This window comes from Neodiprion lecontei, chromosome 2, assembly GCF_021901455.1.
Source record: "Neodiprion lecontei isolate iyNeoLeco1 chromosome 2, iyNeoLeco1.1, whole genome shotgun sequence".
Taxonomy (NCBI): Eukaryota; Metazoa; Arthropoda; class Insecta; order Hymenoptera; family Diprionidae; genus Neodiprion; species Neodiprion lecontei.
This window is the reverse complement of record NC_060261.1, coordinates 41,834,702-41,858,563: the sequence shown is the minus strand read 5'-3', so window position 1 is coordinate 41,858,563 and position 23,862 is coordinate 41,834,702. Positions and strand designations below refer to the sequence as shown.

The 23,862-nt window shown below is 40.6% G+C and overlaps 1 protein-coding gene across 1 annotated transcript in view; it reads right to left on the bottom strand.

Moving 5' to 3' along the window:
- LOC107225933 overlaps positions 1–22,453 on the bottom strand; it is a 64,956-nt gene extending 42,503 nt beyond the window's left edge. Inside the window, exon 1 of the mRNA XM_046731228.1 lies at positions 22,113–22,453. The gene's annotated coding sequence lies outside the window, so the exon portion shown is untranslated. The remainder of the gene's footprint in view (positions 1–22,112) is intronic.
- Between the last annotated feature and the right edge of the window lie 1,409 nt (positions 22,454–23,862).

Here is a 23,862-nt window from a genome sequence, read left to right as displayed (position 1 = left end):
AGTTTTCGAGTTTTCGAGATCAGTTAGGTGAGGAGAACCCGAATGCTGGACGACTGGCATTTTCGTAGAAGGTCGTCGTCAGCCGATACCCAAATACCATTAGTCTCGTGCGAACGTCATATGAGTCTTGTCACGCGTTAGCGGCTGTAGGAATGGTGTGGGGTAAAGGGGCGAAAGACGGGATTAAAGAAAACGAAGGAAGCTCCTTACCTCCCGACATCCTGACGTCAAATGTCGTTCGCGAAGAAATACCCAATAAGACGGGCGAGGCAGTTTTTCAAACTCGTTTACATACCCTGCAAGTTACGAGCCCTACACGTGCTGTCACGTCCTTGCATTGTCTGCAGGATACGTTCCTTAGTTGCAGCTAGCGATCGAGCAAACGAGGATGGAAACAAGAAAAGCTCGGATCGAGCCAGTCTGCTGCAGAAACCTGAAATTAATTTGGCGGTAACTTGAGCCGGGCAATGAATTTCACGTATTGAAAATCGACCGATTCTTTGAGTTCACGTATACCAATTTATATACATAGATGTGGCGTTGATTCCGATCGTGATCAAACCATGAATTATTTTTACGGGAAACGCAAGGAGGCTTAAGCCGAGGCTCGTTAGTTATTGAAAATTCAATTTACGGAACAGTTTGTTCCAGAGGGTTCGGCACGCGTGGACCTTGGGAAGGAAATATTTGGTCTTGAATGATTCGCTGCCGGGTGACCTTTCGTACCTACACCAACGTGACGTGTCGCTGACGCTTGGAATCTACTTTGTTTGGTCAAACAAAGGCTTATAAGGGTGATGCGTTGTTTGAAATAACCTAAAGAAACGCGCGCAGAATCGACTCCTCTCTGGATTTTACGATTCTTTCGTGTAATACCTGCCGTTATTGCACCCTGCACTTTGGCAGCGTGTCGAGCAAAAGGTTCCAAGTTCCCAGACGGTTTGGGGAATTAAGGCGAACAAGACTTGAAGGTCGAGGAACTAATTTTTCCTCGACCTTTGGCTGAAGACTCAATAATGAAAAGTTTTACTTGTCTGAACCATTTCCCGGAGGATTATTACGTACGGCACGACATTTTCGCACAATTTTTCAAAGATCACTGTTACAGGGAGATCATAGCGATCTGTTTGATTTGCGAAGCGGAATGGAATTTTTGTATGATTACATAGATAATCAGTTTTCGACAATCGGATTAAAAACGATGGGAGGGTGTCATTTACCGGCATCGTGAAATTAGATAGCTAATTTCTTCGAGTCGATGAAAGAATTACTTTTTTGTAATTTACTTCGGCGCGTGCAGAATCGGGTCTCCTGTTCGAAGTGGCTCGAACAACTCCTTAACGTCGATTCGAGGCCACGTTTTTTTCACCCTTGGAAATCCCTGGCATTATCGAGATATCACGATCACGTGTCTAGCGGTGTTCGATAATTTTTAATTAAGCAAACTTCCCGAGTCACCATCGTTTCGTTATTGACGCTACTGACATTCTTGAAAGGCAGAATAAAAACAGGGGAACAATATCTTTGAGAATATAACGCGATGTCCCGAAACTTTAAACTGATTTTTTGAACTAGTTTCAATTTATAAGTTTATAAACTAGCTGCCGTATTGTAAATAAATAAGAAGTTGCCACACATATTTTTGTACAATGAGAAAGAAGAGAGAATCGTGCGGGTGGAAAAATCTCATTAACTTTGAATTTTGTTTCTGTAATTATCGTGTAATATAAATGACCGACGAAAGTTCCGCGGATAAAATAAATTCCAACTTGACTCGGCATCGCGTATAAAATGATCGCGAAAAAATATAACATAACTCAGCCTGCTGCCGCGAAATTCAATGTTAACAGTGAAACTTTTACGACCTTTTTATCAAGCGGTTAGAGAAAACGCGAAGTCTGATGACGCCACTTTTTTTTTTATTTATTTTTTTTTTTTTCTTTTGGTAAAAACTGGCTGGCGCCAAAACACGCAACTAGAGATTTCGAAGGGTTCGGAAATCTGTCGCGTAAATCATTCGCACAGCCGTTGATGTGAGCGTAGAATAGGTAGGGGTGCAACTTTTTCATTTTGCAATTTTTATTTCTCCCTTTTCTTCCGTCTGATTTTATCGAAAAGCACCGTCGACGTACTTTGTAAAATCGCTCTATATATATATATATGTATATATATATATATACACCGTATAATCTGTTTCAATTCACCAGATTTCATCCCCGCTATCGCAGAGGAAAATCCCTAATGAAACGAGCAGGATTTTTCATGAAAAGCAAGAGAAAACAAAGATTTCAATTTTACACTCCAAGGGTCTTGCATTTCTACAATTTTACTCCGTGATATCTGGTTTTATTTATATCTGTTTACCTTCAGTCTAGTGGAAATAATGAACTCCTAATCGAAACTTTAGTTCCAAAAACATGTTCTGAATACTTTCGAATATTGTAAAAAATAAAAAATTCCGGCTGCCCGATATCCTGTGAAAAAAAGGGACGTAGGTACATGAGTCGTTCACCTCCCTCCACTTGAGCTGATTTTTCCCGATCTGGAGTAAGGGCGTAAAATAAGTACCGTAGATTACAAGGAAAAATATCGGTCAGGGTTACAACGTGATGTTTTTCGAGTTATCCCGTTGATTCTCAGGTCACCCGCAGGGCCAAATGGGTGAAATTGTTTGGCCGAAGGAGCCGGATGTCATCAGGTGTGATTTGCGAAAAATTGGCGGCAAACAGGTCAGGGTTCTAGGGCTCGCATTAGCCTCGGTTTGCGGGCCGACCGAAGGTACAAATTCTCACCTCAACCTACCCGGAGGAATCTGAGGGAATATTGCAAACAGCATAGAGCTGCTCTTCGATGCCTGAGTGGCCATCGTAGTCGGAGAACTTCACCGACCCAAGTTTACACGAAGGGCGTACCTACGTAGCTGGCCGGTAACTCGGTTAATTCAGTTGCGGTCGGAGATGCCGTAATTAAATTTTGCACCTTTGATTATCAGTCTCGACTGGCGGAAGCTGGTGCCGATGAGAGGAAGCGCTTGCTCAGCGTATCCGATAAAAACAGGACCGCAAAACTTGGAACGAATCTTTGCCATTTCCGATCGATTATTCGGCTCAACCTTCGGAAAAATTTTTACTGAATTTGTTTTCTCTCAAGGGTAATTCATCCCACAATTTTTCGATCGCAGGAATGAAAATAATTATTCGTTTTGTAAACACACAGTCAAATAAGCAAACAAACAAACCGTCAACACTTCGTCACTTCTTCGTCCTCACAGATGGTCAGTTCGCATACCATTTCGATCTGGGTCTGACCCGTGACCTCTCGGATTGGGTCCACGATTTTTTATATGATTATTCTCAGTTTGAAAGGTACTTGGTTTTTTAAAAGATTTTTTGGACTTGATTTGAAGTTTCTACAATTTTTTGTTTTTTTCTACGACGTTACTGATCGACGCAAGTTAAAAATATGAATAAATTCTGAAAAATCGCGTGTTATGTATAAACATTCTTAAACTTACAGCCGGGGTGGGGTGATTTTTTCTTCTTACTGTTTCCAAGCTTTGTCCGAAAAAAGAAACGTTCAAAAAATTAAGAAGCGGGAGTCGTTTTACTACGTATGGTTGCTGAAGCATCTTCATACATCACGGCGGATTTTTGTGAATATTTTTAGATTTTTCGAAATAATTTTTTGTATTAGCAAAATAAGGAAGAATCTCTTGCGAAGAATCTGAATTTTTTTTCAAAAATCCGACGAATAATTGTAGAATGTTTAAATCGAGTCATAAACATCTTTTAAAAAACTAACCGCCTTTCAAAGTGAGAAAAATCATATAAAAAATGATGGGCCCAATCCGAGAGGTCAAGGGTCAGACCCAGTTCGAAACGGCATGGATTACCCCAAACGTAATTCCATATCTCGTGTAAAATTAATTGGTTACTTCAATTAGTCTGGGAAGTCAGGCCCTTGAGGTATTCGAGCACTTTACACCCTGGCCTCGTTTGACACGCAATAGGAACACAATAAATCAGCGATCCTCGGGCTGTGAGGACGGGCAACACGGAGAGTTGGAAGGCCCGGAGAACCTTCCAATTAACGGGAGCCTCAAGCGATTCAGCTCGGGATGGGCTATTCGAGTTGTAGAATCCTGTGTACCCAACACAACATCGGCTGCATTGCGAATATACCGGGGCATTTATCGAATCCTTTGGCCTTTGGCTGCTTGTTAACCGAGAAAACCTGCCGACTGGATGGAATATGGGTCATGATAACAGGGTCACTGGGCAATATCGCCTATCCAGGACGCGCATTGCATCCGTAGGCCCCATAGGCAGGTGCATACGCGTATGGGTGTGCATATTTTTGCCGATCAGACGTGGAGCGTGGAGATTTGCCGGCCCGGTTCGCGAAACGGAAATAGCGCTTCATCGGGGATTTTCTGCCCTGTGGAAATGCGGCCTTCGTCAAGGGTCACGGTCGAGTGTTGCAGGAGTCGCGGACAACTCCATATTTGCAATTAGCGGGATTTAACGATCGGCGAATGAACGGTCCTCAGGATACAGACACGGCCATTTCCCGGATTTTATCTACGGCTATAAAATTGCTCGTCTCCTAAGCTCGTTTTTTTTCTCGCTATTTGACGACCCGTCGTACAGTCTCCTCAATCTCAATTTTCCATTTTGTATCCGTACATGTTTGCCGAATTGATTACACAAGTCTTCCGAGTTGTCAGTAATGTGAGAATGTCTTTGTCACTAGTCGAGATATCGCAAAACCGGCTTTCATTGGCAAAAATGAAACGACGCGAGACAACGGCGTCACATCAAGAAACTTGCAGCCTTTTACGCGCTGCACGCATCCATGGATGTAGGCGTCGCACGCCAAAGGTACGTTAAGTAAGGACACTTTAATTGGCCAATTTGTCGCTAGAAATTGTTGCGAGCTTAATGAGAGACACACACGTGGCGGCGTCGTGATTCGGAGTTTTTTTTTTTTTATCTTTATTTCACTCCTCCGTAACATGTCCTCAACAATTTTCCGCGTCAGTTGAATGAAAAGCTCAGTCGTTGACTCCATCCAATCTCGTTCTTTTTTCCAGCTACTGAAAGCAATTGTAGTACCGTTTTTAGATTTTCCCTTCCTCTCGGAGCATCTTTTCCTTATGAATTTTTTTCAAGCTTGCAAATTGAACGCGCGTTCCGATTGTCTTGAAGAGAAAAGAGCACCGACAATACAACGTGTCACGGATATTTCTTTCGCCACCGAGGCGAAACGTCAGTTTCAGCACATTTGTTTGCCGCATTCTTTTCCACGTCTCTGTCTCTCTCTTTCTCTCTCTCTCTCTCTTTTTATTTTATTTTATTTTATTTATTTTTCTTCTTTCACCGAGAGCTGTACATGGTCAGCGCATTTGTGTTGTCCTTAGGGGGCATATTGCTCCAGGACATTATTTAATAAACGCTTTTCTATCTCTCTCTCTTCTCTCTCTCTCTCTCTCTCTCTCTCTACGTCTCCTCAATTCTTAGAACGTTTCTCAAATTTTCATCCCTCTTGCACCTTAGAGTACGGAGCCAATTATCATTTCCCAGATAATTCCTCCTTTTGTCAACTAGCACAACTTTGCGCAAGGTCAATTACCGATGCCGTTGAAAAGAGGGTGCAGTATAAATTGTAAGATCTCCTATTTCGAACCGCTGTAAACACAAGTATCAGTGATCCCCTCATTTTGGGAGGGATCACGGTTGACACCCATTTTGGAAATGGAGTGGGGAAGCCGGCGCCCCACTCCAAACTCAAAATCGAGATCCAGTGGTGGAGAAGTTAACCCGATCTCGCTCTCTTAACCCCGGGACGTCAACTCAACCGGTTGAAGGAAAATACTCCAGCGAGGCCCTGGAGGACTGACAACCCGAAACGAGACGATCATCGACTCGGCGGACTCCCGTCATCGCTAGAAACCTCCGGTCCCGGGGAGAGAGCCACCGAGGGACTGACCATACCGACGATTAATACGATAAGTCGAATCCAATCCAAAAATAGCTGAATTTTTAACATATTTTGTGACGTCTCGTCAAAGTTGAGAAAAATCGACCGCCAATTCTTTACAATCTGTTTTGAGATGATACGAATGGATGGGATGTGTGTGTATGTGTGTATGTGTGGTATTTATTGTTAATCCATGAGAAATTTCCAAAAAAGTAAAATTCTACAAATTAGTATAATCGCTTGTTATATGATACGAATGGATGAATGTGTGTGCGTATGTGTGGCAGTTATTGTTAATAACTGAAATGGAAAGAAAGTAAAATTCTACAAATTGGTATTAATTGTTAATAAATAAAAAGAAAGAAAATAAAGTCTTACAAAATATAGACACCTGCAGTCTCTTTTACACTCGAATGGCATGGGAAAAAGCTCGCGATGGAATTTCGTTCTAGCACTGCATTACAGTGTTCAAATTCTCCCGGAGCTTTGGGAGCCGTGGAGTCACACCGATATTCGAAGACACGTAAAACGCGTAGGGGAACAACGTATTGCCATAATTATCACCGCTCTGCTGCTCGGGGGTTTTGCATGTCTACCATTTTGCCCGTAAAAAAATCAACGCCATGGGATCGACAAACCCTGCTGCCCAGATTGGATCCATTGATCGCCCTTCGTCCGGAATAATTTCATTAGCAAAAGTCTGGGATTAAAGCCACGTCTCAATTTAACGCACCTGCAGATCAATTCCATGCGTCGACGTGATTATCGGATACCGCTACAGGTTCTACGCTCATATCCATACCCGTGAAAAACTTGCAACCGTATGTATAATGCAATCAGCGCGCGTATGGTACGAGTTTTTCCGAGGTTGCTGTTTTTTTTTTTTTTGTTTTTCGCTTCTTCCTCTACGATTCGTTCATCTTCGAACCAATTATACGATTTTTCACGGTGGGAATATTAATTCCGAACGAAGGTTTTTCAAGGTACCAGAACAATCCACGATCTTTGAAAACCTGCATATTCGCGCCCTTTTGTCAGCTTCCATTTTAGCCTTCACCTTTTGCGGTAACGCGTTACGCTTATTATTGCCGACGGTCTGTGCAGTAACTCCGTACATGTTCATGGGTTATTTAGAGGTTGTGGTCGGTGAAGCTTGGACAGAAGCTTCTCAAAGGCATGGCGGTCTCATTAATCATTAGAAATTTCCGTTACAGTCAGAAACGGCCAGCTTTCGGTAATGTTTTTCCAAATATAGTTCCTTCGATCTCTCCCGGGTATTACGGGAATTAGAAACAAGCCTGCTGTGGAAGCTGTGATAAATTGCGTGATTTTGCAACTGACGATATGAAGCAGAATGGTGCTATGGAAGCTGGTTTCTCTCGAGGCGAAAAGCATGCATGGTAAAATGTCTTCCAGTAGCGTTAACTTTGCTATCGCAGACTTGCAGTGGCGTTTGAGCTTCAATTTGCTACCTGGGTTGCAGGCCCTGTGGCATTTCGGTCTGCTTTGTTTACGTACTTGATGGTGCGGCTAACTAAGCCTCTGGACTCTTTGTCGCCTGAGAAATGAAATTTACGAAAGCAGGGTAGAGCTTTCGTGTTTTCACTCTACAAATAGAAATCAACCGTCGGTTTCATAGGAGTTATACCGTCACCCAATTACGTTTTACAAAAAATTGCAGCATTTCGTGTCCGGCTGATTTGTCACAATTTTCCTCCATGTTTCGCCTTCCCACAGCAAAGAAAACTTCAACGAGAGATTTCGAAAGACGTCTTTTTTGGCATCCTTTATTAGGCTTCAAACACCGTGGTATCCTTTGCTAACTCAATTTTCGATGTATTTTCACAGGTTGACTAAATCCCGATTCTCTTCTGAGTATTATCAGAATCACCTTGTGGTTACAGATTACGGTTCTCACGATTCTAGTTTTGGATGTAGACGAAATTTTGCGAAGTGCTTGTTATTATAAACCCTTCAAAGCTCACCCTAGAATAGTACATTCAACAAGTCCGGTGATTAATTTACTAATTTAATCACGTATGCTAGACCGTTTGAGCACTTTGTTCAAACTGTCCATAATTCCCAATGAGCACTCATCCTTACACGTAATTTATTCCCTAAATTTGTGTCCAACTGATGTTAAGCCTCGAGCTTTCGTGCAGCCGTAGGATAAGGCAATCATTCAGGCCTGTCGATATTTTCGTATAGTATTTAATTACGTCACTTAAACATGTACCTCATTGAATCCACAACTGACTTCGAGAGTACCTGGGTCACTTCAAATTGTCACCGTTTACTGCTCGACTTAAAAAATTCCGAAGCTTTCGGCTTGATATCAAGCCTCGAGATGTAAAAGATCTTGAGCTGATACAAAGTGCCGGAAATCGTAAAATAGGGTAAATATTTATCCACAGAAAGTGGCGTTATTATGTACATATAAATACGAAATATGAGCTGAGAATCGCAGAAGAAAACAGTGGTCCAAAAATTTTTACAGAGAGCAAAAGAAATTTGAAAGTTCTGGTCGGTTTAAGGAACACCTCGAGGCGCACTTAGCTCAAAATTTAAACACGAGTGTATATGAGGGTAAGGAATTCGCAAAAACGATTCGAAACGCTTTTCCCAAGTAACTTTTAAACGAACGCTGCAAGATAATAACTCTCGTATAAAAGTAAACACTACGTGAGAATAAATATTAATAACGAAGGAAAAATTATCCCGAAAAAAAACTTACCTACATTAATATACTGAAAAGCTCTCGTAGATCGTAGAGTAAAAAAACGTTAATAAAAAAAAAAAAAAAAAAAATACAGAAATGGGAATTTAAGGGGTCTGGCCACCCAGATTGCTCGGAAACTGGGTATACTCTAAAAAAATTTTATAATTTCGAAAGTATAAATGGGTATATTTTTTAAAAATTCATAAACTCGAAAGTATAAAACGGAATGTTTTTGTCTTTGAACACGTATTGCAATACGGCCTTATAGGAATGCCAGTAATAAATTTCACCCGAAAATATTAAAAAATGGCAGTGCTGCGGCAATTTTCGCTGAGGTTCTCTGCACGCCACGCGCTTATGTATCACCGTTATATTGCACTTGAAAAAAAAAAAAATCGGCTCGTTCGTGAATAGTTTCGCTAAAGTTGGCGTGCGGACGTTTTTTCTATTGTCAGGAAAAGTATTCTGAGTCGGGGACAAAAGGTCCGTATTTTTCACCGAAATTTCACAAGAAAAAACATACATAATACTAATCAAGTAATCGCAAAAATTATATCCAAATTTCAAGTCACTCGGATCGACAGTTTTCGAGATCAAGTTTGGCAATTTTGTGAATTTCAATTCGACTTGCGGCTCAAATTGTTCGTAACACTTCAAGATTAATTGTAACGAAAAATGAGATGAAAAAAATTGAACATTTTTGGGTGGCCAGGCCTCTTGAATCTCATTCTCAATTTTCTCCGCACTTCTTGTCTTGTAATAACAGTTAAGTGATTAATAATTGACGATCGTGATCCCGAGAAGATCGTTAATGATATGCCTGACATCGTTGCAAGAAGACTTGATCCGTGTTATCACGCTTTCAGCCTCGAACAAGTCGGGAATATCGAGCACAAAGGTCAGTATTTATTTTCTTCACAGGGTGGCGAAATTAATTCGGTGACATACAGTCATTATCCAGTAGCCGTGTCATTTAGCAGAGCTTCGAATCCCCTCATGATTTTCAAAATAACCAGACGGAATTTCGTCTTGCTTTTACCAGCGATTACGAGACTGGCTTGGAACGTCCTCGCTCTCGAATCTCCATTTGCAAATTGTGACGAAAAATCGATACCGTTCATTGTATGAGACTGGCAGTTGTAATGGGATTTCTGGAGCTGCTTGTCGAGCAGCTTAATAATAGCGTGATTGAAAAAAGAAGACAACGAAAAGAAGCCTCCATTAGTGTTGAAACGGATCCGGAACTGAGCGGGCTACTTTTTAAACTGTACCTATTCTTTCGCAGCGTTTACTTCGCTTCGTTTGCTTTAAAAACGTTGAAACTTAAGCTTCGTCAATTTTTTCTCACGTCCAACTGCACCCTTAAACCCGCTCATTTGGAATTCCACTCGCAGGTACCTTGTGAAGCCTTAATGAAGCCTTGATTAAGTCGCCTCCGCGTATGTGATGCAACAACGCGCTCGGGTCGAACACGCTAAATGCGTTATGAGAAGCCTGCAGAATCGTGTCCGCAGGATAGAATTTTTAAAGTTCGGTAAAATTCGCGAGAAAGCAGCCATCGCGGTAAACACTCTTGTTGGAAAATTGTTAACCGGGGACAGTAGCTGCGCCGAATTCGAGTGAATGACTGCAGGGTAAAAGTAATTGATCGCGTACAGAGAATTGTCATTTCCCTCGAGTCACTCGGCTTCTGACGCCATGATTCACCCTTAATTACACTGCATTTAAGTCATGGATATAACATCCGTGGGGTTAATCTAGACAGGATACTAATTAGCGGCAGTTTGATTGTCCGGGAAGTGCGGGTCGTCAGTTTTACCCGTGATTTTGAACAGTGTCTGGCGTACAAATTCCCCGGCTACGAGCTTCGATGAAGAGCTCTTCATTACTTTTCATCCCACGAAATTTGCAAACGCGCATAACGCGCTTTTAATTCGCCGTCTGCAATTTTTTCAACAGCTGTTTTTGTTACATTATTATGCATGCCCGACGAAAGTTTACTGCGAATAGCTGCGAGAGAGTGAAAGTAATACCCTGTTCCCCTAATTGAATGGTCATCGTTATTCTCGTTAACACCGCCGCGTGCCTTGTAGAGAAAAAAGTTTCTGCAAACCGCATAATAATATACATAGAAGGAGCGAGGCTCGTCGTTGCTCAATGTAAAATATGAATAATTTTCACCCATCTTGTTCTTGGACGTAAGTCAATTCATTAAACAGATCTTTTTCATGTACGAAGCACTCAGTTTTTCACTTTGCAGAACGATAACGCGATTATTAATCTATCAGAAATTTCAGCCTTACTCAATTTGAGCCTCGAATGATCCCGTTTTTTTAAACCTTTGCCATTATTAACGTTACTTTTTACTTTCTCAAATTCAATATCACGAGACGCGGACACTTTTCTTCGAACCTAAAAAAGTCGACGTACTTTATGGAGAATTTTAATACGTAATACATGAATTTCTAACTAACATATAAGATTTTTACTCCCAACAATTACGCTATGAGAGTTTAAAAATTTTCCAATCATATGTTGAAATTTTGAATTAGTCGATGAAAATTAAAAAAATTTGAATTTCAATGAAAAAAAATTTTAACTTCACCGATTCATTTCCGTCCTTTTTGCGTCGCATAAAAATAACGTGAGTTGGAATTTGTCAAAACTTTGTCTGACTCTCTTCCTTCTTCGTCTTAAACTCTTTACAAATTCAAAACAATAGGTAACAGAAGTGAGATGGTTAATTGGCATACTGACAATGAGCCACAGTGCTGTCATAACTTGGATAACGGGTTGCGAAGTAAGAGCGACAGAGAGAGACGACGGATAAATTAATTGTGTTTCTGTAGTTGACGTGATAGATATATTGCGAGCCTCCGTCATAAAATTTCCCGAGGTTCTCTGCTCTAGGTGGGATTAGACAATCAGTATTTTAATGAGTTCGGTAATGAAACGTAATGCGTAAATTATGCAGCCGGTTACGAGCCTGAATCTTTTGCATCAAGGACTATGTTACATGGTACAGGGTCTCGGCAAATGAGATATTCTTGCGTTTTGTACGCCTTTCGGTTGGATGAAAAGCAGGCGAGCTCGCAATCCTCGCGGAGTGTAAAGGGAGCAAAAGGACGATAATTTCCTCTCGCAATCGGTTTCTTTCTGCAGAAAATCCTTTTTCAAGGGTTTCTTAGTCGATGTAAGCCTATCAATTCAGGCACACACTTCGGAAATTATTACGTTCGATATACAGCAGCAGGTTGTTTACCGAGTTGCGATATTTCGTGGGCGTCGACGGACTGACGACATTGATTCATTATTTCCTTTGTTATACTTGGTTTTTGACGGGTTCAACGAACCTCGACTCAACTCGTACCAAAAGAGCGATACGTCAGGTCATTTATCGCGGTTTCACCCCGCGTGTCGTTTCTTAGGCTTCCTGTGCCGACAATTATAATACAAGTAAACCGTATTTATAACTTCAATACAGCGGCGCGAGTTATGAACGCAGCTAAAATCCGGTTTCCTCAATTATACGTGCCCGATGTAATACAATTTTCTTCGCCTCCCCGAGCTTTCGATTCTTTAATGCTTCGCATTCGTTCATTGCTTCGTAATCACTACTTTCGACTTGAGAGAATTGCACGCTGTGAAAAGCGAAAAGGAAATACGTACCTCTACACGAACAATTTCCGAATCGGTGATTTTTCGGTCCAATATGCGGATGTCTGGGAAAAATGAGAAACGAGAACGATCCGACTATTGTTTCTTTGTTAATTTATTGAATATGAGTCAAAATTGAACCTAAATCTATAAGCGCGACAAAGATGTGGCACATTTGCAGCCATGTAAATAGATGAACGGTAAGTGTGAAACGAGCAGACAATTTATTCAGTGAGTCCAATTCAGAATTAAATTTATTCGACGCTCAACCATCGGGAGGTATTTGAAAAAAGATAGAAGCAAAATTTAGGTTCTGTGCTCCCCTCCATTCTGACTCAGGTCAATCAAACTATGGATCGGTGGAAATAATTGGTTTCGAGAAATTTGTAAAGAATTAATAGCCTCGTTTCCCTAGTTAACGATTCAAAAAAATTCGGCCGAACTCTCTGTATCGCCACGACAGATTTAATTGTAAAATTAAATATTGAACAATACCAATGTTACAAAATTAAAGTGCTTCGGTGAATTTGTAGAAAATAAGCCATCACAGAGCGGAATCTAACGAGTCTGTCAGATTTCCAACAATTCTAAAGCGTTTTGAAACCAAGTATCAATATGCAAGCATTTCTTGATGATTCTAGGATTTCTGATTTTGTATTTACATATATACAATAGTTTGAAAAGTATCTATTCAATTTGGGACTATTTGTTGATAAAATTTTAATATAATATCGTTTTCTGGCGAACCTACCTCTTTAAGACGCTTGTTATGTTTTTAGCGTTCAAGTCTTTTTTGGCGGATAAACAGCACAGCACGTATAACTAAGATCACTAGACTGGTGATTTATTATAACGTATTGTAAGAGAAGGAAGATACACATAGTGTTGATAAATATATTGGGATGTTTGAGCGTTCTACGTTGTGTGGAAGAAAATTTCTGAAGAATCATGTTGTAGCACTTGAGTTATTATTTCTTTCATGACATTTTCATTCAATCCAAATATCACGATCCGTAACACAACGATATATCGACCAGGAATCTTATCCTCCTAAATTAAAAGTTCTTCATAAATTATAACTATTTTATGAGATTGAATTAATAATGAAAACATCGTCAGACACGCTTCTCAAACATCAACTGGAGACTTAATATTACAAGTGTGGGTCTCCTTAGTGACGTAAATTGATATTACGATTGATGTAAGCAATAAAAAAAAACTTTTTCTTCACTATTCCTCATAAATTAAAAAAAAAACCATATAAAAGTGAAAAATCAACTAGGCGTGATCTTCCACATAACGTAGAACGCTCATCTTTTGCCAGAACCTCTTTTTCAACCTAAACAAATTTTTTAGCCGATGCCATGGTGGAAAATCGCGAGTTATTTTTTTCCGAAGCACCTTAAGGGAGCTTTCCAGTGTGACAGCCCGAAAAATCGCTGTTTTTCGCGATTTTTTTTTTTAAAGAAAAAATAATCTAATCGGTCTGGTTTTTTTTTTGTATATTAATTGGGTATTGAAGAATACAAAACAATTTTTTAAAGATCGATTTATTTATTAATTAATATCTATAAAAATGATGAAACAATTGTTGCAGAAAATGCACTTGGATGTGGTGTCCACGTTGGGGGTCACAATTTTGATCTGAAACAAAAAACACAAAAAGATTATTGATCGGTATATAATTGGCTTTCGTGCTATGGAGGCTTTTTTCTTTTTTTTTTTTTTTGCAAAAATGGCGCCGGTTTGAACAAAAAGTATCGATTTTAGCATTTTTTTTGGCAGTTTTTTTTACAAAAAAATAGGAAGATGTCAAAAAAAAAAAAAAAGCTTCCATAGCACGATAAACAATGACGTTAAGAATATTGTGTAAAAAATTCAACTCGATAGCTTTAAAACTCTGCCCTCCAAGTTGGACACCGTTTTGAAAAATGCTGTTTCGAGAAAAACGCGTTCAAAGTTTCAAGTGAGGAAATTTTAGGTAAATCGTTTACTTACGGTCAATCAGCGATGCCAGGTCCGTATAATATCCCTTCTGCTTCTTCGAAAAGATCGTGCTCAATGGATTGTTCAGTCCGACGAGCTGTCCTCGCCTCTTTGCTATCCAGGGACGCCTGGCGGTTTGCTTGGATGATGCGCGCATTCTTGTACTTAGCGGCGAAATGTGCGGCGCTCGGCCCTATCGTGCATCCCATCGTGTCCAAAATTTTTAAAATTGGGTCGTAACCTTCATTGAAGGTGCACAAAGCACACTGCGTAGCGATTTCTACTATCTGCTTGCCGCAGAATACGTGCTTTGGGGCTAGTTGCCACACACAGTGATTGATTGATTTTCAAGAATTTAGCACGCCGTCCGCTTTTTTTTTGAAAATTGAGTGCGACAAAAAAATAAGTCGCGCGACTAATTTACGGCTAATTAACGGCAAATTATGCAATAGTCCGAATTCACATTTTCGACAATTGGCGAGCCAAGTTCATGTACGTGCAGGTAGGAACGAGACAATAGAAATAACAGTCGCACGGGCAGACGGCCGACGCGGCAGCTGTAGCGCTCCCTTGCCTTCTTCCAAAAAATGCTGTACAGTAACCGAAATAATCTGAATTTCGGCATGAAAATTTCAGGGAATATTCGGAAGAGTGTATACTATTCGATAAAGCAAAAAAAAAAAAAATCGATTTTTTGAAAATTTCACACTGGAAAGCTCCCTTAATGTATACATATAAATGTATATTGCACTGGCAGACATCGGCGCAACAGTCTTCCACCACAGTCGGGCAGACTTACGGTTTTCGCGCATTTTCAGTGATCCTTATTCCATCTATTTCACATGTGTAGATCACCCGACGTATGTGTCGTGGAAAAGACCGAGTAACAACGCTCTCAAAGCGAGACAGCCAAGTTCTTTTCAGGCTGCATATCGGCTCCCGACTATTTTCTCGAGATGCGATTCCGACGCAGGGATAACGATCAGAGTACACGATAGCGTTACATTCCCCGGGAACGTATAAACGGCGTAAAAATAGAGTGGGAAGCGCCAGACGAGACTCGATTTGGGTACGTTATGTTGATCGGAAATCTCCCGTCAGCCACGGGAGAAATATTCCTGCAGGAGGTCCCGCTGCTCGAGTTCCAAGGATCAAGTTTCAAGCCTTGGCGTTCGAGCTTGCCGGCTCAAGTTCGGAGATTCAAGTCGCGCGCTATCGCGGATCGTGAAACTGCGTACAAGTCCTTGTACATTTTCCGTGTACCTAATATCGTTTCACGATTCCGTTTCGTTCGCGCCTGCTCCAGGAAGGATAACGGAATGCTTTCAACGCCTGCACGCTCTCTTAATTTAAGCCGGAAGATTATGCGCGCGTTTTCCGGCCTCGATATTACGTGTATGAATATTTGACAAAAGTATGAACCCCGCCTTTCTCTGAACGCGAGTTTCAACGAGTGCTCCGGAGTTTCCGCCTAATGAAACGACTGAATAACGTTGTAATGGAGAACCGTTTTAATCACTTTATTCTCCGCTTGTCGCGTGGATTACAAGGATCACACTGTGCGAGGATATAAATAAAATTGAAACGTCCTTCGGTATGAATCTGCGATTCAATGCAGGAAGGATCTCGTTACTGTAATTAAGGAGCTGAACGGAACGAAGAGTTGAATCGATTTTTCTCATATTTCTCTTATTATTCGAAAGCTTCCATGTCCCCCTTCGCCAAGGTGATTCACCTACCCGATTTTTTCTAAAAACAAGAATATCAACATTTTCAAGTGTATACAATGAAAGCTCCGTAAGGGTGAAAATCGAAGGGGAACCTGTCACCCGGAGGGCTTTTTGCCACTATTAGAAAGATAACATTCTCCGTAATAAACCCCTGCTGATGTATATAATAGACTGCAGAAATATTGAAAATTGGAAAACAAAAATTTCCTCCAATTCGAAAGTCAGGACGGAGAAAGGAAGAAAATTGGACGTATCCTTTTTTTTTATTATTCACACTACGAATTCATGCAGGTAAAACGAGGGCACGCTGAGAGTCGCCCTAATGATAAATGTGTCTGTACAACGATAGGGATAAATATAAATCAGGCGAATCGATCACGCAACCCTGTATAGCTAAGGATGCGGTTACTCACCGTGAACGGTGTTGCGGATTTATTTACCCTCCAAGATCTACACCAGAAAGAAATCGGTGTATTTAAGTTGAATGAGCGGATGAAAGAAGAATTGGAGAGCCGGCCAGCCATGATTTTTCCCCGACCAAAGTAACAACGCAATCACGAATTCTTGCCCGAATATTGTAGAGTTTATTGCCTCGGGAATTGGTCTGCGGAGAATGGAATAACTCGAATTCCTGTTGTGAAAAGACTAGGAGGAAGTGGCGGGGGAATGGGTTGAGAAACCAGGCAGGTAAATTTACTCGCAGGCAAACGTGTCGGCCGGCCGTCAACCCGCCTAATATTGCTTCGAAAATTACAAGATACGAAAGGAAGAGGAGGGAGAGGAGAAGAAAAAAAAACGCCAAAGAATAGTGACGACGATGAGGGTAAAACACGCACAGATTCGGCGCCTCGAACTTCCATATTCCCGTGGAGGTCAGCAGCTGGCGAAAGCTTTTCTCATCAATCCACAAATTCATACCGATTCTTGCACTCATCGTGCCCCGAAGGTACAACATATCATCCGTCATCGCGTCGCCTGCCCTTCGTACCTTACAGCTAGACGTGCATGGTTGAATCGATGATCGAACAAACAAGCACCGCAGCTTCTGTACGGCCAGGATCTGAAGAAAAGCTCTTTTATTTCATAACGCGAGTAGCAGTCTACACGTGTCGAACCCTACAGGGGTTCCCGTAAATACAACGCTTGTGTATGAAACAACGTTACATATATACCGCCTCGAACACGCTTTATTCTGCAGTTATATAAATAAGAAAAGGAACAGAGTCTGGCATTGGATTCGAACAGGTTTATATTCCCTGGGGATGATTGTTGCAAAAAATTCACGAGGATTCGTCGAACGAAATTCCTTCAAAGCTTCTTCGTTCTTTGGGTTCAAATTTCCGCTACGATAAGTGTCCACTTTTGCCTTCAACTCGTTTATTCTCCCGCTTAACTAGCTGGGGTGGCAAAAATTCCTCAGTCATCCGGTTTCTTTAGCCGGAGACCCGAGGGCGAGGGCTCATAAAGAGTACGACGAACGTGTTACAACAGCAAGGCTCTAATACAAGAGCTAAAAGTTTCGGCGAAGGGTGATAATTTTTCATATTTCCCCGAGTGGTAAAAGCTCGTTTACATTTTATTACCGCAGAGGGTGGAGGTATCAGCGCTAGAGTGATACAAGGCAGCGAAAAGTATTAATGTTATTCAAAGTGTATAGTGGGTGCGTAAGAAGGTGGGCGGAACACCGAAAATATCCTTGAAATCGAGGGGCGGGTAGCTGCAAAGAAAATATATACAAGGAAGAATTTCACCCCGAGACACGGTTCGGTAAAATTTCGGGTACTCGTGTACTCGCAGGGGGCTGGACAGGAAACGAGGTTCCCGCTCTGCTGGACTGTGAAATGACGCAATATACACATACTAGTTCGGGATTTTATACATTACGTACACCCAGTAGTATTCGTGGCATTAATTGCGAGTGAAGAAGAGAATTAAAAAGGGCTGTGTGTTTTTGAAAAAAGAATGACACTTACAGGCTTTCTTAATTCTTCTCCTCAAAGGGATTAGTGGCATTCCCGACGCGCGGGGTGTACATGAAAAATTCAACTCTGGATGCGAGAGGATTGAGAATCAGTGATATACATATATATACATATATTATATATATATATGTTACCACAAGAAACCACAAGATACCTTTTTTGTAGATTGATTTATTCTTAACAAAAAAGCTATCTTGTTAAATTTGACATAATCTAGTATTTCATGAGATATTTTTCAAAAACGCATTGACTGCAAAAAAAAAAAAAACTACAAAAAGGTATCTTGTGGTTTTTTCGTAAAATATATATTTACACTGGCAATTGTGATCTTATCTAAATTTTACAAAAAAAAAACCTTAAATAAATACATAAAATCAACTTGCGCCACCTCTAAATCTTGAGTGAAAAAAATTTCCGCGTGCAGGCATTATTTTTTCGTCATTTCGAATCGTTTTTTCGCTACCACTGTTTTTCCAAAAAAATATGGATTTTTTTGAATCACCCTAATATATATAAATATATACAACGTACGAATACAAGGGTGAAGCAAGCTAACACGAGGGGCGAGAATTCGAGGTATTGATTCAAGTTCAGTGTCAGAGTTCGAGGTCACGGAGTGAATTCCGAACCAACAAATTGGCCCACCACGTATGCAGTGTACACGCGTCTATACCTACATAGATTACGCGTATAGATGTACATCCTGTCGGACATTCGATATACGAATTAAACATTCCGCTCAGGGAGGTGCGAGAGCTGCATTTGTCAACCTGCTGACAAATTGTACCGTACATACATATACACACGAACAACAACCTGCGCTTCGCATAATTTGCGGGGAAAAATGATCCTTATCATCCACGTTGACGTTCCTCTCCGTGCAGAGGTATATATAGATATGTGTACAACAAGGACGTGCTTATCTCTCGTTTAATTATAACTCGCCAAACACGCCATGGAACAAAAAAGAGATAGAAATAAAAGTATAACAATTTATTCTACCGAATAAGTACGAATAAAATATAGAGTAACGGGGTTTTTTTTTTTTTTTACCGTAATTAATAACCTCGGTTGATTAAATTATATGAAGTAATATCTTCCAGAAATTTATCACAGATTTTTTTGAAGACTCAATTTTTAACATCTTTTATTACACTGAGAAAATAATTTGTTGAATTTATCATAAATTTTTTCGACCTCAGGAAATGGTTTTCGAATCAATAAGAAAGTGGTCGGAACGATAATTTGTGTGTTATCAGTTGAAACTACATTTATTTCAATTGAAGAAACATTTCTCTTGTCATATTCGATCGCTATATTTGGTAAGTTCAATAGCGTACATTTTTTTTTCAATTCTTTTAATTGTACGAAAAAAGCACAACAGATCCAACGGAAATGAGAACGAGGCGTGGTGCTGCGGCTTCGATGTAACGATTTTGAAAACTGTATAAAATATACGCCGCAAGCTTTCGACGATGCGGAGCTTTGAGATACGTGCAGGCTGCGGCTAATTGCACCGCGTTTTTTAAGCTCCCGGACTTTGCGATGCGTTGAAATTGTACGCATTAATCGAGTTTCGGATTGCATGCTGTCGATTAATCAAACGGACGTTCGTAAAGCGGCGGATTTCATCTTCGGGCTTAGCAAGGCTTGCGGAAGACCGAGGCAATTTATTTTTCTCATGTTATGTCATTTTTCGAGGAACAGGATAGCGCCACTTCGCGTTATTCCTTGAGCCCAGTCGGAATTCCGCTCGGACGATAGGGGTTGAAAATGACCGAAAATCTTGTCAAACCGTTGGAGGAAGGGAGAAATATCGAACAATATTTCCACTTTGCGCAAATTGTAATTGGCTGCAGAGTGCGGAATTAACTGAAGGAAAAATTTCTACTGTGTTGTTAGTATTTTTGTACAATGATTTCTACGGGACTCGGATAAGTGCTTGAGTTCCGGAATTCGAAGGTCCCGGATGGATCCGTTAAGGGAGGCTTCTACTTTGTTCGGCCGAAAAACGTTTCATTTCTCATCAATTTATCATGCAAAAAATATGAAGTATATAGTATGTTGATAGTTGGTACGTTTATTGAGCGGTCTTTATTGAACATGATAATACATTTTAAAGTTTGACGAACTATGGTATGTGCTGGGGGTGGGAGGACGCCCGCGATAATATTGCAGCCCTCGATGAAGAAGAAATATTGGAAGATAAAAAAATAGTGAGCTACCGAAGGGAAAGTTTAGGTTTTTGTTCAGATAATAAAAATGTTTGAACATTTTTGGATAATTTTGGTTCAACTAACGAAGACGTTCGTTGTACCCGTGCCCGCCAAATTTCATAACGATGCTCATCTAAGGCGTGCAGAAGCACTTCCGCAAGCGAAGAACATCATCGCCGTATTTAGTAACCCTACCACGTATAAACATGCTATATTTAATATTTTTCTGCATAAAATTTTGATAAAAAATGGAACATTTCTTGGCCCAACAAAATTGGAAACCACCCTTAAGCAATGCTCCAGAATGACAATCAGATCGATTCGGTGTTACGTCAAGCCCGAGCTTCCAGCTTCATATAAATAGCCCGCTCAGCGGCGTATCGTCTCAGATTTATGGCAAGTTTACGATCCTATATTTGCTTCGGTAATTGCTCAACCTTGTCCGTAAACACTCGATGAGTTATTTAATCGGGCAGAATATTTTCAGAGCTCTGTGTTTACCGCGGTTTTGTAATCTTTCAGGAAATCTGCGATATCCCGAATTCGTTCATCCGTCGTCTGCGATCAAACTGTTTATTTAATTTTTTTTTTTTCTTCATTTATTTACGTCAACATTCCATTCAAGTGAATTTTACACGATCATCATCACTGTTCTAACTATAAAAAAAATTTTTTTTGTTCTTTCTCAATTGTGTCACGTTTCGAAAGCCAGTGTTAAAGTTATTGTTTGTTTACGAATTTATCGGTAACCTCTGTCAAGTTTGAACGGTCACGCTTAATACTGGAATTGAATGGTGGAACGAAAGCACCGTTTTATAAAAGAAACTGATATGGATGGCCTCCAGTAGTCTAGCCAAATTTCGACGCGCCCAGTGGTAATATCGGTGAAGAATCGGACAAATTCGTCTTCCACAACTCTAATCGTGATTTATAAATTGACCTAGAGACTGACATTGACCGTTATTCTTCAAGCGATGCGTTTTTAGACCGGTGTGTATCAGCATAATATACATTATGCTTGTGTATATAATGTAAATACGCTATTACACGAAATCTACGTTCACAGCATTTTTTTGCTTCATCGAAATTACGCGAGTTCTAGAGTTTCGTCCTGTGCGTGGGCTAAATTGAGATCTCGAAATAAAGTTTACTTAACTCTGACTGATGTGCCGGGGTTGATGAGAGTGAACGAAAGAGAGTCAACTGAAATTTTCGAGGACCGAATCGTTGCGGTTTTGAAACACATTTGTCCTCCCTTCATTCTCCAATTTACCGAAAGTGATTTGGAGAAAAAAAATCGTGACAAATTGAAGTCCTAAAAAAGAGTTGATCCAAAATTATTCGAAACGAAGATTCGACTTTTTGCATCAATCAAAAAAGTTTCCAACATGTTATTTTATACATACCTTATAAAATATATCAGAGTAATGTATAAACCAGCTGTTGAAAATTGTATTGCAAAGTAATTTGATACTACATCGATATTTGGAATATATAGCTATTACCAGGAAATTCGTTCACCAATTAATTGTTAGCTATTCAGCATATTATTGTTACATAAGAAATTCATTTGTTATAGATGTGTTGGGGTATCGTTAATGTAGGCATATTGGAAATGAATCTGTGTTGTAATTCCATGACTAAATATTGCTGGGATCGAGTATTTTCAATGTCGAAATAGTTTGTAATTTTCTCGCATAATAATTTTGCAATTCACCCGAAATCAATACTTCGCTATTCTAAGAAAAGCTTATGAGTAATTTTGAGTAACCTCATTGCAGTAATATATTCTAACTGCAATCGGGTTACGTTTTGCAGGTACTCAATATCAAAAGATACTCACCAACTTGACGCGACGTTGAAGTTCCTCAGCCAAAGGTAACCACTACAACATATAACGTACAGTTCTGATCACACGTTGACGCGAGATGTGTAAAAAGCGATTAAAAAGACAAACGAAACACACGAACTGAAAAAATAAAACGGAGCAAAAGTCCAAGTATTTATTTACTCAGTCAATTTTTGCGGTGAAGTATAGTCAAAATTCACTTCAAACAGCGTAGATAGGTAACGTGATTTGCGAGCTGAGAATTTCGCCGAGAGAAAACGGAAGAAAATTCACCGATACCGTTCGCCTATTGCCCGTACTGGGAAGGCGAGTTATAATAATTGATCGAGCACACGCGACAATTTTCAAAATAGTTCAAGAATTGCGTTGCACCCCGTGACATATCGCTCGAAAATCCGCGTGCAAACTGAACGGTGCTTCTGCGTCAAGACGCCTCGCGCCCCTTGAGCGAATTTGAATGACGAGGCGGCGCAGGCGTCGCGACGCCGGGCGTAAAGAGCGGGAAATCGCACGACGCGGCGTCGCGACGCCTAGGCTCTCAGCGTGTGCCGCTTTTGCACACGCGTCGAATCGATCCGTGCAGAGAGAGAAACGCCGCAACTTTATTCCGACGCGATGCGTTGATGCGATCGCACACACAGGCGGATCTATACAAGCCCGCATAAATTTCGGGAGTTCACGGTTGCCAAGGTCGGGTCACATTTCGGTGACCGCGAACAGTTTCATTCGGAAACGCTGCCAGGCGCCGAACCCCGATAATCCTAGGCAGGCATCCGGGCTTAGCGGCTATCCTACGATTTTTTTTCGAGGCTACAGATCTACCATTTACTCGCATTAAAACCCGTCGAGGAAAACCTCCGTCAATCCGGCCACGAAGGTCCCGGGAACATTTTTAGTTTTAGGAAAATACAGTATTTATTTGTCTGTGCTGCGAGAATAAATTTAGCGAAGCCATATGCCTTTTGAATCTTGATGTTTCCATGGGACGTTTTTTTCTCTTATTATTGAAAATCAATTCCCGACAAATTTTTTTTAACAGCACATGCACGACGACTGTTTGGAATTTATAGACGTTCATTCCCGACTCAATCGTAATGTTAACTTTTTTTATCTGAAAAGCGGGACGAAAGTAGCATATTATTCCCTCTCAACGCATTTGCGGGTAATATAAGATCATACTTCCCGCTAATTCATTTCTCAAACTACGTCTCTCTGTATAATTATAAAGTTTCTAGTGAAAAATCACACTCACACACAAGAGAAAACAGTTCTAGGTCAATAATGTGACCAGAGTTGAGCCGGGAGTACAGTTTTATATGTACACGGGAATAAAAGCCGATTATTCCCTCGGGTGATTTCTGCCCGAGCAAACCCACGGGAATAATCTTCGACTTTATTCCCTAGTTACACGTTGCACTACTTTACCATCGCAACTCTCCGAACAAGGCGTATCTGGAATATTATGACGAATAATGACGAAAATACCTAAATGTTCTTCTTCCTGAATATGAATTCTGCATTCCTCATAACTTTAAAACAATTTCACTTAACCGTCTCTTAAATACCTTGTCTGACAGTCTTAAGACGACGCGCGAAAGATTTCGTCCGTTACTTTTGTGCGGTTTCTTTCACCGTTTTTGCCGATTGTAAGCCGGCATCCGTTAGCAGCGTGGCAGCTGCTACTGCTTGATCCTCGGCTTATCTGTCTGTCCAAAAGAATCCGACGGTATGCCGCAAGGATGAT